The sequence below is a fragment of the Eulemur rufifrons genome, chromosome 10, assembly GCF_041146395.1.
Source record: "Eulemur rufifrons isolate Redbay chromosome 10, OSU_ERuf_1, whole genome shotgun sequence".
Classification (NCBI taxonomy): Eukaryota; Metazoa; Chordata; class Mammalia; order Primates; family Lemuridae; genus Eulemur; species Eulemur rufifrons.
Genome location: NC_090992.1, coordinates 19,937,849 through 19,957,676, shown reverse-complemented (window position 1 = coordinate 19,957,676; position 19,828 = coordinate 19,937,849).

Genomic DNA, 19,828 nt, shown 5'->3' with positions numbered 1-19,828 from the left:
AGCTCTTTATATATTGGCATGGAGTAATCCACCACATATAAAGCTAGGAGAAAACAAAACAGGATCTAAGGTGCCCAAAGATATAATCTTTAATTATTTGAATAATAAAGGGTACAATATGTATATAACAAATACACATAAGTTTTAAAAATATGTATATACATGTATATATTTACATACATAAGTGAAAAAATTCAAAGATCTGGTAGAATATTTTAATAACTGATGATACTAGATGCCTGAGGCAGGAGAACTGGTTGGTTGGTGGCAAGATTTGGAGAGAGACTGTCATTATATTCACTTTTATACTTTTTCAATTTGAAGCCACGTGTCAGTATTCTTTATGCAAACAAATGAGAAGTTTTAAATAATACCTTAGAAAGGAGCCTCAGTAAAAATAATCACAGAAACCTCACTTCATGCCCCAGTTTTCCTTTATGCATTTATATAAAAAAACTAAAGAATTTGAGAATATTGTTGCCAGCTCTTTTGATGCTTTCTAGGTCTACAGGGGATACACACACACACACACACACACGCACTCACACACACGCAATAACTGTGAAATTCTTTTCCTAAATGACATAATTTGGGCAGATGTGAATTTAAATTAGTATAGATAGGAATCACATTTGGGAAAAATAAACCAAGATCATGACAGAGAATTACTTCTTCTTTGGGGATCCAAAATTCCTGAGTTTAAATCTCAGCTTTACAGCTTACAAGCCATATGATCTTATACAAGTTACCTCCCAGATCTTCAATTTCCTTACCTGTAAAATGGAGATAGAATTACCTCCCTTACAGTGTGGACATGATAAAATATCTAGCCAAACATTCACAATAGGTACTTCATAAATGGGAACGTTTTATTTTGCATTATCATAAGGCCTTTTTTCCTCTTTGCTAAACACATACCGGTGCTCATTGAGCAAATGGCAGAGTTAGAGTTGAGTTACTATGAAATATAGCCTGATGTACTCTCTTTCTAATAATTTTCCAAAAGATTTCCAAACTTTAAGATTATCAGAAAAAAATGCTTAACACATTGACTATGACTTTGGGAATAACAGATTGATGTGTTGAGCATAAATTTCAATGCTATTTTTTCCAGATTGCTCTGGGAACATACTCCTGAGTAACATCACCTAAAAGGGTGGAATCAGGCTAACTTTATCAAATTTGCAAGTAGGAAAGTTTTATCTTTTGTTATTTTCCATCTTCACTTGTATATTTTGTAAATCTCTACCTCTCTTCAAAGAATTCCCTTCTGAACAACAGGTCAGACATTTACAGGTGGCTGGTTTTGTTTTCTGGGTTTTCAGTCTGAATGTTATGAACTAGGGTATAGCTCATTAAAGCTTCCTTTCTGCCTTTTATTATAAAAATCTCAAATGACAGTACTTGAAGAACAGCCTCTGGCTAAATATTATTAAAATTCAAAGGCCAGTAAGAGAATCATTTGCTGGTCAAATCTATGTTAATCTAACTTGTTATATTGTCTTAACAACATTCTCAAGGGTGTTTTTTCTGCTACTGAAAAGAGTCATTTCAATAAACCAAACATACTCTATCTACTTAAATTAGCATACTTATGCTAGGCCAATTTCATAATTGTTCTAGAGAAAGTAATCTCTCAATAGTCCATCTTGGCCAGACTGTTGTTTATCAAACAGAGTAGCAGAGTCTACTTAACTCTGAATATTACTTGATTTGAAAATCAGAGTCCTTCTATTGATTAACCCTGACTTAGTGGCGGAGGTGATAGTGATTTAATATGAGTCAAAAATCTCATTATATAAAACAAATTATAATGAAATCCCAGAATAGCAGGAAGCCATCCACATTTCACTTATGACTACTGTTATTTGATATAACCAAAACCCAGTGAGAGCGAAGGAGTCATTTTGAATCAAGTGACCTCTATTGTAAATCATGGGCAATGATCACGGAGTTGGTGCCCCGGACTCTCTTAGGTTAGTAAGGCGTGAGCCACTTTCTCTCACTGCACACTCTCCCCCACACCTATTTTAGCCTCCTGCTCATTTTTCATGCCTCAGCTTAAATCACACCTGTAAGTGCTTCCTGGTTATACCTAAAGTACGTTTCCCTCCATTCTTTTAACATCCTAAAATTCTGCTCTCTGGCCCTCACCTATAAAAAAGTTAAAAATAGTTTATGTGATTGTTTAAATCTATCTCTTTTGGTTCTTTAAGAGTTTGGACAATGAGCTGAGTCAGTATTTTGTCCTGAAATCTCTTATAAAACATTTCCATGTGAAACTGATGAGATTTTTGGAATCAGAGGCTTTCAAATAATTTTTTTAAATATAATATTGGATGTCTTTTTCTTAGTGTCTGTCACACTGAGAGAGTGAGACATTGTCTGTACCTGTTTTTGTTTGAGTTCACATGATAACTTAATTCTTGAGGTCAAAAAGAGAATATATGCTTTTCTGAGCTCTTTTGTTCCCATGTTGATTTCTACTTCTGGCAAGCAAAGATTTTAAAATTTTATGTCCTCTTTTGGGGTGCTTGACATATTGAGTCCTTCTACCCAAACCCATGATCTATTATGAGCTCATTTTAAAGCTGATCTGCATTAAGAGCTCATGAAATAATCTAATTTTAGAGTAGGAAAAAACTAGCCACAGATCCACATGTCCATCTGTCCATCTGTTTATCCATCCATCCATTCATCCATCTTGGCTCTGCTCATAGAAGTCCACTTGTCATGCGTTCTTATCTTAAGGGCATTTCTCTCACAAGCATGTAAAACATCATCATAGATTTGAACATGACATTAAAAAGCAATGCATTTTTGAACAATTTCCCAAGTGATTTCCCCAAAGGAGCCATGCATTATAGTGCTTGGAAGAGGGACATGTCATAATGAAAGTGGTTATTTTAGAAAGATACCTTTACCAGTGGGACTGGAATAGATTGAAGCAGAGAGAATCTGAAATCATAAGTCTACTGAAGTAATGCAGACATGAAGTAGCTTAGGGATTGGGGGTGGTGAGAATGAAGAAATAGGAATGAAACCTAGAGATATTTTGGAAGGAAGTATAAACCATATATATTGACAAATTGAATATAAAGAAGAATGGCATAGAATTTTGCATGATTTTAATAATTTTTAACTTTTTAAAATAATAGAATCACACTATAAATTGCTGGAAAGTTCTCTGATCAGCAGTTTGTCTTTTAGGGGGGTGTGTGTGTGTGTGCACGTGTACACTTGTAGCCATGCATATGTATAAACATTAAAGGAAAAAAAGTAATATTCATTTCCTTATCCTAAAATCTCAATGAATCAACTCATTTTTCATTTTGCATACACTTCTTAATCTTCAGGAACATGTTGTTATAATAAAAAATTAAAAGAGGCCTCAGCATTTCTGGTGGGTTTAATTTGATATAAGGGAATAAATTGCCAGCTCCTCAGGTTTCATATGCTCTCCGTATTTATCACAAAGATATCAAAACCTTGTTTATTATTCCAACCTGCATCTTTTTGTCCCCAGTGTATCCTCCCTGTGTTCTGGAGGCTGACAGGAACAGATTGAAAGAAACTCACTTTGGCAGACCACAACATTGCATTTCACTGATTTCCATGATACTCTAATAACAACTACAACAAGGAAATGATCCTAATGTGGGTATCACACAGAGGCTCTGTGCAAAACATTTTTAAAGCCATCTTTTGAGTGAAACATACGGGTAATCACATTTCACTCAAAGCAGGATTTATAGCTTAAAATAGTCATTTACCATTTACTTTGTGAACCTGAAGATTTTCTCTCCGGAAAATATTTATAGAAATTTAGAAGCTCAAATTTAGAGGTCATAATTGCATCCCTTTCAGAATTTATTTTATGAAGACTTTTTTTCAAACTTCTGTTAATGCAATGGGATTCTATTTTGCACCAAGTGAAGTTTTCCTATTGTATGGGAATTGTAGCTAAAAATGTATAGCCTATTTTTGTAAGAGTCTAGAAGGGAGACAGAAAAGAGGTATCTGAAATTCAGCCCATGTCCTCCCTTCCATCTGAGTCACGGAGCTCCAGAGTGCTATGGATGGAGGAAAGGAGCCTTGAATCAAGCATAAAACTGAAGTTTTAGTTAATATAACACTGTTTTCTATAACAGATAAACCCAATATCTGAGTGTCTGAACACAATAGACTTTTTTTTTTTTTTTTTTTTTTGCATTCACAAACTCCTGTTGGCATGGGGTGGTGTGTTGGGGACAGTGAATTGTCCCAATCACAATTCAGAGAATAAGACTGGTGGAGGTACTGCCATCTATATCACATGGTGTCCAAGATCACCCTGTGTGTTGATAACAAGCTGGTGTTAAAGATCCTGCATGGGTGGGTTAAGGGGCTTAACTTGGAAGAGGAGTACATCAGTTCCATTGGCCAGAAATCTCATATTGATTTACACCTAACTGCAAGTAAGGCTGAACTATTTAGTCTACCCATATATCTAAAGAAATAGGGAATGAATTTCATGAAAAGATAGGTAAACTATGCTACAAAAACTATTCCTTCCTTCCCTCCTTCCTTCTCTTTCCTTCCTGTTTCTTTTTCCCTCTCTCCCTTTCTCCCTCCCTCCCTCCCTCAGTTTGTTTGTTCCTTGCTTCCTTCTTTGGATTTCATTTGCCTTTCTTTTCTCAACTTCTTGAGATAAAAATGTGGGCCATTGATTTTCAACTTGTGTTTTTTTCCATAATGTATGTGTTCATAGCTATGCTTTACCTCTGAGTACTCTTTTAGCTGCATCCTGTAGGTTTGATATGCTGTACTTTCATTATTGTTCAACTGAAAGTATTTTCATATTTCCATTGTGATTTTTATTCTAACTCATGGTTATTTAGACCTGTGTTGGTTATTTTCCAAACATTTGTGAATTTTGGGGCTGTCATTTTATTGTTAAGTTCCAGTATAATTCATTTCTGATCAGAGAATATATGTTGTATGATTTAAATAATTTGAAATTCATTGAAACTTGTTTTATGGCCAAGCATATACTCTATTTTGATGTCTGAAATACACCTGAATATTATATGTATTTTGTAGTTATTGAATACAGTGTTCCACGTATGTCAATTAAGTCAAATTGTTAAAATGTGATGTTCAGTTTTCTTTATAATCTTATTGATTTTTTTTTTTTTTTTTTTTTTTTGAGACAGAGTCTCACTCTGTTGCCCGGGCTAGAGTGAGTGCCATGGCATCAGCCTAGCTCACAGCAACCTCAGACTCCTGGGCTTAAGCGATCCTACTCCCTCAGCCTCTCGAGTAGCTGGGACTACAGGCATGCGCCACCATGCCCGGCTAATTTTTTGTATATATATATTTTAGTTGTCCATATAATTTCTTTCTATTTTTAGTAGAGACGGGGTCTCACTCTTGCTCGAACTCGGTCTCGAACTCCTGACCTCGAGCGATCCACCCGCCTCGGCCTCCCAGAGTGCTAGGATTACAGGCGTGAGCCACCGCGCCCGGCCTCTTATTGATTTTTATCTGCTTTTTTTCATTATTCAGAAGATGCCTTAACATTTGCTATAGAATTATGGATTTGTTTGTCTCATTCTTAGTTCTGATATTTTTTGCTCTATTTATTTTAAAGCTATGTTATCAGGTACACACAAATTTAGCATTATTATGCCTTTCTTCCTTTCCAGTTGACCTTTTATATTAAAATATCCCTCCTTATGACACATAATATACTACTTGCTTTGAAGTCTACCTTGTCTATATTAATGTAGCTATAACAGCGTTTTTTGGTTAATGTTTACAAGAATATAATATTTTTCATCTTCATATTTTCAACTTGTTTCAGGTATACTTTTCATCAACAGGATATAATTTTGTCCTGTTTTTTAATTTTCTTATAATTTCTGCATTTCTATTAAATAATAAATACATTTATATTTTCTCTCATTATTGCTATAATTGTATTTATTTTCTGTATATCTCATCTGTTCTCTGTTCTTCTTTTTGGCTGGATCAAGTGTTTTTCATTATTTAATTTTACATGTTCTATTGGCTTATACTTGTATGTTTTGTAGTATTCTGTTATTAATTATTCTTAAAATTACCAGGCATTTTTAACTTATTATAGTCTATTTTAAATTATTACTTTGAATATTTCCACATAATGTAAAAACCTTACAGTAGTTTAACTCCTTTTACCTTCCTTTCACTGTTTGTGTTGTCACATTATTTTACTGCAGCATATATTATAGCCCTACAATGGATTGTAGTTATCATTATTTTAAATATCAATGTTATTTTACGTGTTTTTTGTAGTTTTACCCTTTTCAAGTGCTACTCATTGCTCCTTGCACTTTCACGCTCCTATGTGGCATCATGTTGCTTCCATATGGAAAACTTTATTATTTCCTTGTAGGTTGTTAGTGACAAATTCTCTCAGATTATTTTAATATTAAAATACTTCTTATTCCTTTTACTTTTCAAGAATAATTTAGCATGATAAGAACTCTAGATTGACACTCTTTTTCTTTTTTGTTTCTTTCTTCACTTTTTACATGCCATTCATTGTATTTTGGCATTTACAGCTACAGTTGAAAAGCTAGCCACATGTCCTGCTATTGCTTCTTTGAACACAATATGTCTTTTTTTCTCCAGCTACTAGTATTTCACTTCGTCTTTCGTTTTAGCAATTTGACTAAGATATACATAAATATGGTTTTCTATTTCTTTTTCTTGATTGGAGTTTGCTGAAATTCTTTAATCTGTGGTTTGACTTATTTTATCAGTTTATGAAATAGTTCTCAGCCACTGTCTCTTCAGATTATGCTTTTACTACATTCTTTCCTCTTTCTGTGGCTCCAATCACATGTGTAGAGATAATTTACTATGTTCTATATGCTTGTTACACTCTTCTCTTATAATCTTTTATTTACCCTCTCTATGCTCCTGTCTAGATTTTTTTTTTCTTAAAGCCACTAGTCATACTTTGATGTGTGCCTTTTTGTTTTCAATTCTAAAACATCATTTTCTTCTTTTTTGTAGATTTTCCTTGTTTTGTTTAGCATATTTATAATAGGTATGTTTAAGTCTAATTTAGTAAAATCCAATCTGGATTATCTATGTGTCATTTTTATTGGTTTTGTTAATATCTTAAAAGCTTATTGGCATATTTTATCCCTCTTTGCATGTCTTGTAGTTTTTATTGCATTCTGGAAATTATGTAGAAGAACCATAGAAGCTGCAGATGATTTTTTTCTTCTCTGAGAGAGTTTATCTTTCATCTGTTGGGTAGGTAGTATGAAGGTCTAGTTACTGAATACAGTCAGATGTGTTAGGTATAAGTAGCAGTTCTGGTATGTCTTAATTCATGACTGGTATGTCTCTAATTTCTTGGGCATGTCCTCTCTAGACCCTTGATTGAGAGGTTAGCAGTTCTTTGTTTCTTCAGCTCTGAAAGATGGAAAGTGATTCAGTTCTCCTTGTTAGAAGTCTTGAATCAAGCTCCTTAGCTTCCCACCCAAAGCTGCTTAGATTTTGGCAAAAGTCTTGAGAGTGGTCTAGCCTTAGGCAGACTTCCTTTTTCTAGTAGAACTTTGTCTCCGGAGTTTTCCTTCTGTCGTTTAGATGTTTTAAATAAGCCTTCTAACTTACCATGTTGCGTCAAGAACTCAGCAATTTTCAATTAGGAAAAACTGATCATAGTTTGGAGACTTTTCTAGATTCTAATCTGTCATGTCAGGCCACCAGACTATTAGTACTTACCTGGTTTTTCTTTTTCCCAATTTGGTTGCTAAGCCCAGCCCTAACCTATCTTCAGCTTGCAACTAGAACTGGCAGAGTTCAACAGCAATCTTCAGCCATTTTTAGCAAGGGCTATTTCTTCTCTCAAATTTTTAGTGTATCAAGTCTGTGTTTTTCCTCAGCAATCTGATTTATTTAAAAATATGATTAAAAATTATCCAGTTTTCTTTCTGGTCCTTACAGTGGGAATGCTGGCCTGCATTTACCTGGCCAGAAAGACAAATCTCAAAATGATCACTTTTTAGGGCCCATTATTTCTTTTTCTTAATCTTCAATTTTCACTTGACCAACTACTTTAATTTATTTTTTAAAAATATTATTTTTTTCTAGATACAGTTTGGTTCTTATGCATATCTAGATACAGTTTGAATGTGTGCATATAAAGGCATAAATCTTTTCTCTTGATATTCACTCCAGATTCCATTATATCCTGCCCAGATAAAACATTACATTTTGTGTAAAATATAATTTTCTAGAAAGACTCTTACTCATCGTGTTGTCCTTTGTGAGAGCCATATGAAGTTTTAGAGGAACAAAAGTACACAAAAAGAGCAGGAGAAATGCCCAGTGAAAAGAGGCCTGGTGACATGGACTTTAAATGTGCAATTGTTCTGATGCCAGATTTCCTCCCAAGCAGTGCCAATTGGCAGACACAGAAATCCTCACCTCCTCCCAGTGTTAAACTCAGCAGTCAAAAACTAGATGTAGTGGGAAGTGTTGATTTAACACAAGGGAAGAAACATGGTCTGATGCTAGCTTTAGTAAACATTTAAAAGAAGGTTTTTAAGAGTGTTAGCGTAAAAGGCAGACAGAAGGACAGAGAATAAGGGCAAAGGAGCAAAGATGACAGAATTATAGGAATGTGAGAAGCTGATTGAGAGGAAGAATGAAGCTTGGAATAATCTAGAGTAAAACTCCATTTTTAATAAAGCTTATATTAGATTGGGTCAAATGAGATTACCTATTACATCCACATAAATATATATATTAATATATCTGTGTATATAAATGTATGCAAATACACATATATATGTGCACAAATGTTTGCTGTATTAGATGAATATGTATGTGTATACATGCATATGACATGCATAGAAAAATATGTATGTTTGTATATATATTCAAAACATATCTAGAATACTATTTCTGTGTCTAGGAATGTTTTTGTCATTGTTCTTATTTTTAAAAATACAGAGAAGAAGGTCATGCTTAATTACCTTGAAGAATTACCTCTATCTCCATAGTTGTATTTGTTTTAACAAAAATATATTGTGTCAGATTTTGATGAGTATAGATAATTTTGATGAATTTGATGATGTGGATATTAATATGCCATAGATTTTGCCTTGAATAACCTTTTAGTTTGTTAAAGGACAAAGATAGACAAGAACATAATTAAAATATGTCTATAAACTACAATAATAAGATTAGGTAAAAATTATACCAAAAAGTAGGAAGTTCTGAAATCTACCAAGAGAAATATGGGAATGTGTCAAAGAGGAAGTGATATCCAGATTAGGCTTGAATGATAAAAATGAATTTCTAAATATCCATTGTCCCTCTCTTCTTCTTTCAGAAAACATCACTTCTAACATATACTAGGTGTTTACTACACTGCCTATAAATATATGAGAAACTTATAACATGGTCCATATGAGTACATTTATTTTATCCTAACATTAAAATTATAATGATAGCTCTATATAGTAAGTTTTTGTGTCTAGTCATATGAACTATATGCTTTATTCTTCCTCAAAATTAACCTTATTATATTTTTGATCATTTTCTACACTATTTTAGGAAAATTTAGTATACTCTGAAAAATTCTGAGGAGTGTTTTAATGAAATTGCTTTGAATTTATAGATTGCTATATAAAATTGGACTGCTACATAATTTTGAGTCATGCCATCCAAGAAAATTGTGCATATTTCCATTTATCTAATTGCACACTTTTATTACATTTGTTCATAAGTATATTATTGTTTTGGAGCTTTATTACTGTAAGATATTTTCTAATTATTGATGCTGGAGCAAAAAGTTCGACTGCCTTTTCAATATATTGATTATGGATCTAGAATCCTCAAAGAAAACTCTTGTTATTTGTCATGTTTTATGTGTTATTTCCCCTGAATAGCTATACATGTAATCATTATTATCTGTAAATAATTATAATTTGATTTATTTGTTTCAATCTTTATACTTACTTTTCATACTTGTTCCAGATCAATGTTAAATTCAAAAAGAGATAGTGATATCTTTGCCTTATATTAGATTTTAAGAGGACTAATTCTAATCTTTCATTGTTATATAACATGTTTGCTGTAACATTTTGATAGATGCCCTTTACATATTTTAATGTAGTTAGTTGTTCTACTTCTAGTTTTTATCTAGGAATTGTGTTCATCTTAAATGATAAAAATTTATCAAGTTTTTTTTAATCATCTATGGTACTAATTATCAGACTTTTCCAAGAGCAAATCCTTCTATCTACGCATGAATATAATGTGAAACACTTCTATTCTTCTTAACTCTCATCTCCAAATGAGAAGAAAATGTCTCTAGTGACTTAAATCATGCTATAAAACAATCTAAGGTCAGCAAGCATTGGAGGGTTTTACTTGGATTAAAATCAAAACACAAGACATTTTAAGCTTTGTAACAAATTTCCTAATTAACAATATGATATCTATTTATTTTCTTGGCAACGAAATATAGCAACTTCAATAGAAAAAAAAAACAAAATTTTATTCTTCTTAACCATGGCACATAAAGTCACAAAGTTGAAATTTAAGTTGGTATATTTAACTTTGGATTTTATTTCAGCCCTTATCTTTGAAGAACCAATGATTGAATATCAATATCAATATGGGTATCAATGTTTGCAGGATTAAGAAGACTTTATATTCCTCCTAAAAGAAGTTATTCACAAACCAGAGGAAAGGACTTTTTTCTCCTTATATATTAATAAATTATTTTGTAATGCCTCAATTCCTTTGTGGTTCAAGTTTGACTTTTTAGAGGGATACTTGAGTCTCTTAGTAGCTTGTATATTGGGAGAGGGGTCAAATTTGAATATTATGCAAACATTTTCAATTTACACTACTTCTATAAATAGAATTATATCTGGAAACTTAGTAAAAACATCTCCACAGTATTCTGACTTGCTATTATTTCCATCTCCTTAAGCAGTTGCATTTCAGTAGTCATAAAAGGACTGAGTTTTTGTTAAGAGTTGCTTGTACTAAAGAAACTTAAACATAAAATGTAAGACATCTATATGAAACAACTGATTAAAACATCTGGCCATCTCTGAAAACCCTTAATCATACTTCTTCCTACCCCTCATTTTGGGATAATAAAACAAACTTGGTTAGAGTGTATAGTGAAAATTGGTTATCAATATCTCAGATAACTGCTGAAATAATCAAGAGGACAATAATGACATAAATAGTCTGCTTACAAAAGTCTTTTGACATTTTAGATTATTTAATTTTATACCATGGCATGTTACTCCAGAATGTAAACTCCTTAGACATAATGCCTTGTCTACCTTTTATCATTGCTCAGCGTCAAGAACAGTGGCTACTATATCAGAGGACCTCAATAAAGATTCGTTGGAAAAAATGAAATAAAAATTTAGTAAATTATGTGCTCTTTTAATTTCTACTATCCTAAATTCTTAGTTAATTTAGAGTTTGTGTGATCCTTAGTGTCTTATCTGAGACATTTACCAATAATATAAGCAGGGTTTTCTTTCACATTATAACCACACTGAATGGGTACTTTCTATGTGATAGGCTCAGCAGGTAAGCACTATATACATAGAGGGAAAGAGAGAGAAAGAATATATATATTCTCATTTAATCTTCACAACACTATACTAGGTACTACTCTTGTTGCTATTTTACAGATATTAAGGTTAAGAGAACTTAAGTATTTAGTATACAGTGCAGTGAAAAAGCAGCAGGGTCGTATCCTGTATACTTGTTTCTCTGCTTTTTTAACAGAGCAAACAGAGCTCTTCAATCTGTGCTATACTACCTCCCCAAATCCTGATAACCTATTTACTATCATTTCTCAATGTCAGGGAAGAGAATTCAGCTTATTGAATTGAAAAGGTTCATGGTGTTTTTTTATATAGCAGCATTTGTTTTGGAACATTTAGCTGCTTTTAAAAGCACCCGTGAAAGTTGGCCAATTACCCAGAAGATAACAACATCAACAGCAAAACACATTTTTAATTCTAAGAAGTAAATTTTTTTCCCCATTTTCACTATAGGCAGAAACTTGAAAAAGATATAAATATCCATTTAAAGGTTATTGTCTCTAAATTCATTTCTCATGCATCCCCACGTTTCATTATTCATTTTTCAATTGTGAAATTGTAGGCAGTTTAGGAGAGCGATGAAGACGATTTTGAGATAAAAGACATGATTCACTGAAAATAATATAACAAAGGGTCAGGAATTGGGCATAAGAGCAGAATGAAAATACCCTTTTAATTCATGATAGCATTTACTTCTGGCAAGAAGCTGGATGATTAATTAAGACCTTGGTCTTTTTCATCCTGAGAAGATCACACAACCTCAAACCTACCCTTACATGTGCTGTAGCATGTGCTTTGCCTCTCTGCTCCTTTGGATTGCAATTTCTTTAATGGAATTTCTGTTGAGCAATCACTGAGCTCTGATATTTTATTCTCTTTTTAAATCAAAGTTTTAATTCTGGGCAGGTGGCTGTTCTTGGCAAGGAGAGGAAGGAGGCATACCTTGGTTTCGAGGCCTTTCTCTGAGAGTTCTAATTGACAAGGGAACTCTTTACAGGTGATTGAAGGAGTTCACTTTGTACGGGAAATCTGTAATATCTCTGTCGCTTTCTGCATGCAGATGACAAGCTTCTGCCAGCTTCAGAGCTTCATTTTCTCCAGCTTCAGGGACTTTTGTGATTTCCATCCATTCAAATTGGTCCAAGCCAGTGAACTATTCCCATCTCCAGCATTTCTTCAGCCAGACCAATCTGCCCTTATCACAACAGAGGTGCTGGAAGCTTTGTGAATTACAAGCTGTTTCTCATGTTTATTGATGGACTGATATTTGGGAAAGGACTAAGATTTTTTTTTTTTTTTTTTTTTTAAATGTTCAGTTCATTTCTGTTGAAACCGAACATCACCCCTCCCAAATTCTCCCTTCCACACAGAGCTCAGTTTCTGAGTGTCAAGCCTCTGGGAGAGGAAACTGAAGTAATTGAATCGGATTAGACAAGCCAGCAGAACAAAGTCACATTCCATGAGGTGTTTCCAGCATCGAGTAGATGAATTGTAATTATTTAAGGATTAGTGCAAGCCTGAGATGAGGTCCATTCTGAATACTCTCCACCGTGTATAAACAAAAGCAAGAAGTAGTAATATAGGCTGTTTAAGCTTCTTTTTATCTTTAATAGATTTCTGTTACAGCTGTGTGAACTTGAAAAACCGCTGCCATAGTGAACAAACTCATTTATTGTTTTTCAATAAAAAGTTAGGCCAAGATAAGCCCTCAAGTCTAGGGAGAGAGCTAAATTAAGGCTACTTACTGTACTGTAATTTACTGGGACAACACTTTGCTGTATGCTATGGGCAAGGGGAATTGGGCTTATTTTTTTTTTTTAAATAAAGTTATTATTTTAGAAGAGTTTTAGATTTACACAAAAGTTGTGAAAATAGTACAGAGAGTTCCCTTATACCCTGCATAGTTTCCCCTACTGTTAATATGTTATACTTACTATTAACAAACAATTATTGATATATGAATGTTAAATAAATTCCATACATTATTGTCTTAATAAATATTAGGACAATATTTACTGTCCTTTCTCTATTCCAGCAGCCCATCCACGATACCACATTACATTTAGTCTTTTTTTTTTTTGAAACGGAGTCTCACTCTGTTGCCCCAGCTAGAGTACAGACGTCTCATCAGAGCTCACTGCAACTTCAAACTCCTAGGCTCAACCAATCCTCCTGCCTCATCCTCCCCCGTAGCTGGTACTACAGGTGCATGCCACCATATCCAGCTAATTTTTCTACTTTTTTGTAGAAACTCTTTTGTGAGAGGGTTTCACTCTTTCTTGTTCAGGCTGGTCTCTGACTCCTTGCCTCAAGAGATCCTTCCACCTTGGTCTCTCAAAGTGCTAGGATTACAGGCGTGAGCCACTGTGCTCGGCCTTTCCTTGGTTTTTGATGCCTTGATAGTTTTCAAAAGTCCCCCTCAGGTATTTTATAAGCTGTGCCTCAATTTGATTTTGGCTGATATTTTTCTTATAGTTAGACTGGTGTTGTGAGTTACTGGGAGCAAAAACCCAGAGGTATAGGGCCATTCTCCAGACAACATATACATACTGTTGTATGTATTCTATCAACATGATTCATCCCTCACTCATTGATGATGCTGACTTTGCCCATCTGGCTAAGGTAGTCTTTGCAAGGATTCTCCACAGGAAAGTTCCTTTTTATTTTTCCTTTTTATTTACTGTAGTCTTTGAAAGCAACTCACTAAGCGTAGCCCACACTTAAGAAGTGGAGAGTTATACTCTACTTTCTTAAGTGGGGAAAATTCAGATAAATTGTTTGAAATTCTTCTATATGTGAGATTTTCCTATTCTCTTTTATTTATTAATTGATTCAATGATTTTGTTGTATCAGTATGGACTCATGGATATTTACTTTATATTTTGGGTTATAGTCTAATACGCTATTTTGCTGCAGCATTGCCATTGGGAGTTCTTTCAGTTGGTTCTTCTGTCCCTTTGACATACCCCATAATTGTTTTTTTGTTTGTTTATTTTATCATTTACTTACTTTCTGGCAGAAATGCACTGAGCTCATACTGTGTATTTCTTCCCCAGCCCTATAATCAGCTATTTCTTTAAGGATGTCAGGTTCCTTTTATTGGAGAATGGTATTAGAAACAAAGCGCTAGGCAACTGCTCATTGCCTCTAGGATTTCATTCTTTCTAGGCCTTCTCAGTAGACAAATCTAGGAAATGTATGTATGTATAGTAACAACGCACAGATATATAGCTATAATTATTTCTACATATATTAATATACATATATATTTATTATCTATCAAAATATCTATATCTATTTATCTATCTATACACACACACACATATATATATGTTCATCACTATGCACCAGTACCTATACTAAGCTAAATCTGAGTTCATACTGATATCTCTGATTCTAAGCCATTACCACATGGTTCATCTTTGGTCATTCTAGCCTTCCCCACTTGTCTAACTGCAAACTTCCATTTGAAAAGTGAGAAACCTGGTCCCACTACCTGTCATCCATTCACTTATTTGTTGAACCCCTGTATGCATTTATAGCAGTTTCTGAATTATTCACCCACATTCCCATGAAAAACAACTTTACCAATTAGAATACAGTGATTACATACAGCACCTTTTGTCTTAAGTCTTACAGTATCTATGGATTTCTGAAGGTATTTAGTTCAGCACCTCTTTTTCCCCACCCTGTTCAGTGAGATTATGTCATATATTTGTAAACAGATTCTTTTGTCCCAGTCTACATTCCAACTTGGGATCTCCTGCTCTCCTAGTTGATTTTATTTATTTGTTACTTTTTACATACATTAAACTTATGACAAATAGATAATGTCATGTATCCTTGACAATAGTAGCATACAGAATAATTTCATAGCCCTAAAATACCACTGTGCTTCACCTATTCAACACTCCTCCAGACTCCTGTCAACCAAGGATCTGTCTTCAGTCTCTATAGTTTTGCCTTTCTTCAGAATGTCATAGGAGTGGAATTATTAATATATAGTATGAAGCTCTTTCACACTGGCTTACTTCACTTAGAAATATGCATTTAAATTCATTCATACTTTTGTGTGGATTAATAGTTTGTTCCATTTGGTTGCTAAATAGTATGGAATTACCACAGTTTATCCATTCATCTGTTGAAGGACATCTTGTTTTTTTCTAGTTTTTGGTGAGTAAAACTGTTATCAACATTCATGAAAAGATTTTGTGTGGTCATAAGTTTTTAAATCATTCTGGTAAATATATAGGATGGTAATTGTTGAGTTGTATGGCTAAGTCCACGTTTAGCTTATAAGAAACAGCCAGACTGTCTTCCAAAGTGGCTGTATCATTTTGCATTTCCTCCAGTAATGAATGAGAGTTCTTGCTGCTCTGTGTTATTGTCAGTACTTGGTATTATCAGACTTTTGAATTAATATTTTGGCAATTTATGATAAGTTTGTAGTGATATTCATTGTTGCTTTAATTTGCATTTCTCTAGTGATATTATGTTGAGCAATGCTTATTTGCCATCAGTATATCTTCTTTGGTGCAGTATTTCTATAGAATTTCTGCTCATTTTTAAGTTGGGTTGTTTGTTCACTTATTGTTGAGTTTTAACTGTCCTTTTTGATGATCCTACTTGTCTGTGGTATAGGTCAATGTTTCAGAATACATGTCCCACATGCATCAAAAATCTGTGGTGCTTCTTAATTACAGTATCTTAGAATCAATTCCGTATCTACCGAATTGGGGTCTCTTGGGATATGGCTCAGAATGCTATAGAGTATATTTAACAAATTCCATAAGTGATTCTTATGCACCCTAATATTTGTGAATTACTGCTGTATAATTTGGTGAGCCATTTAAGAATTGTTAATGAGGCTATTCTAAATCAGTGGTTTTCAAATACAGCTGCACATTGCAGTCATCTTGGGGAATTTTAAGATCCAAATGCCCAGATCCCTACCCAACCTATTCAATAAGAATCTCTGAGCGTGGGATCCATGCTCCATTCTTGTTTAGATTTCTGTAAGTGATTCTAATGTGCAGCCAAGATTGAGAACCACATTCCAAATTGATGTAGGTGTTCAGCAATTTCATTCATTCTACCATACTTATTTTTACCTAATAGGTTAAAAAAATACATTTTCAATTTCATTCATTGAGTTTTAATGATGTGAAATGAAACAAGCATTAATCATTTACCACATGACAGGCATGACAGAACTGCAACTCACATATCAGGAAGTTATGGAAATATTTAATTTCAATATTATATAGCAATAAGATCTTAAGTTTTATTGGAAAGTCACATACAGGTAAAAAAATCAATGCTTATTTTAAGAAGCATTTAGAAGATGCAGCAATATACTGCAATGAGCCTACTCTAATGTTTAATACTACTATTAGTAATGTCATCCCTTAAAATAATCAAAATCTTCCTTTCATATGAATGTATAGCTTCATGCCTCTCCTTCTCTCTTTGTTTAATGCAGTATTTAGCTATTACTAAAAGGTCTATACAGGTATATACTGCACTATTTAAGTGTTATTTAAAGAACCTGCATTAGTTATCTATTTCTATGTAACAAATTGCCCCCAAAAGTTAGTGCTCTAAAGCAACTCTAAAGCATATATCTGTATATAAATCATGGTAAAGAACTCTATTCTTTTTTATTTACAAAATAGTTAATAATCAAGTATTTGTTTCATTAATACTATCATAAGCAAAAAGTACCACAATTAACTCTGTACTCATTGCGGCAAACCTAATAATACTCTTATGGTAGGGATTACTTGGAACAAACTATACTGAACAAATGGTTAATTAAAATGAATACATTCTACCAAGAGTATGACAATAATTATAATCTATTAGATGAGTGATACTTATTTCCATTTTATCCATCTAGATATAGCCTATTGTATTTATAAGCATTTCAAATATAAGGAAATCTAAAATATTAAAGTAAGCATTATGCCAACAAGAATATACTTTATATTTCTCTATAATTGTCCCTGCTGAGTTTATTTACCTTTCTGGCATTCAGAATATAGAACAAATTTTAAAATATCAACATTAAATGACTTATTGTTCAATCATACATATTTGGCTAGACAGTGGGGGAGGGGTAGGTGGGATGGGATGTGAACCAATTAGGGAGGCTGGCACAGAGGAAGGGGCCTAGTGCCAGGGCTTCCCTTGTGTGAGCTGCTTCCCAGAGCATTCAGACTATGGATGAGTCAGAATATGATTCAAGGGAGAAAATTAGGGCAGCCAAAATCAAGGAAATTTAAGCCAAGATCAAGAACCAGGTATACACAGCATTTGAAGAGAGTGTTACGGACAATGATGGAGCTGATCCAGAAGGTTCAAAAAATAATTTGATGAAATGGAGTTGTGCACCCTGAAGTGCACTGGTCGGCACCCATGGGACTGGTATAATGACATAGGACCACCATTGCTGCAGTATCTTATCCCAAATCCTTTGAAAACATTTATTTTTTTAAATCTTCCTTTGTTTGATTCTGGGAATCATGACCCAAGATACCTGAATGCCAATAGTAAAAGGAAAACACACTTTTTGTGTATGTGCCCTCATTTCCATTTGCTTTCTTCTAGTTTAAAGAAATCATTAATTTAAGGAATAACTCAGAACAGAGCAAAAAAGACGTTTAAAAGAGGTGATAATGAAAATAATCAAAATGAAGTTCTGAAAGAATGCAAGAAAAGTAAATTAGTGCTTTTCCCCCCCTTTCCACTTATTTTCTTTAAGTTTCCCCTTCCCACTTATTTTCTTTAAGTGCATTGGAATTGTTTCACTTTTCTTGCCAGATAATGCTTCTTGTAATAAAAATAGGAAACTGCGTTCCAGCACCATAAGCAGGGAACACTCATGATTCATTTCCAATGAGATGGGAAGTGTGTTGCTTTTTCCAAACCTCCTCAGAAGTTGGTTTAGCATCAGGTGCATCTGTCTGACTCCTCCAATCACAGATGCACCCTCTTGCTTAGCTTTGTGGAAGCTTTTCTCCTTCCAATATATACTGAATCTCTATGTGCATTTCAAAATAGATGTTGTATTTTTTGTCCAGTGTTTAAATTAGGCAAGAGTGTAGAGCAGATTTTTTTTTTTTTTTTTTTTTTTTTTGCAGAGAGTGTGCACAAGTCAGAGAGATATGTTCCCAGTTGGACATAGAAGAAAGAAAGATTCCAAGTCATTTTTATGAAAATGCCTGTCACTTCCCAAGCTTCTGGGCACTGATATTTTTGGATCTCACACTGCTACTCTCCAGGTTATGGTCTTCAACATCATCAACACCACGTGTTTTCCAAAATCAAGGTGGGAGCAGACTCAATATCCCCCTTAAACAGGATTTGAGCCAACTCATCTAGATTTGAAATATGTGTCCACTTACCAAAAAGCTATAGATTTCAAGACCCCTGGTGACAGATCTGTAGAGTTAATCTGGCTAGAGGACAAGGGCAACTGCAAGAGAAAAGAAGCAGAACTGGCAAGACTTTTGATGTTAGATGGATACCACTGCTTTCTTTGTTTGCTAGTGTAAGATTACTGCACACTTCTCTTTTCTGAAACTGCAACTCTACTCCAATTACTTTAAAACTCATACTATATTTTAATTTCTACCCTCTCATACAGGAGATTCTGCATGATCCATAAATTGCATAGTTTGTTGCTATAGTTCATTCTATCCCCAGCATTTATAATGTTAATAGTAATGTTATATGGAACTATCTAATAAAATATCTCAATTCCCAGTATATTCCACTGAAAACAAGTACATCAATCTTTGAATATTTCTTTGTTGCTTACCTTTGGTATAACAAAGTTAATCACCTGGTAATTGCTCAATAAGTATAGCTGGATTAATTGAGAATATTTCAAAAAAATCAATGCTTAGCCCTCATGGTTTATATGTATACCTGATTTTATGATTTGGGAGCCTAAGATACAAAAGTCTTTTTTTACTGCAACAATTATATAAAACACATCAAAACTTTCTGTAGAATGAGAAAAATGTAAATTGTTTACCTTAAATTTTGAATGTATCCTTTTTAAGATTCAGAAATAAATATAACTATTTTTGTTGTTCTTTCCAAATAGAGTTTATGACTTTTTTGAAAAGATACTTCGCATTCTTAGATCTCTATCATTGTCATTGCTCATGCAGAGGCCAGGCACAACAAATGAG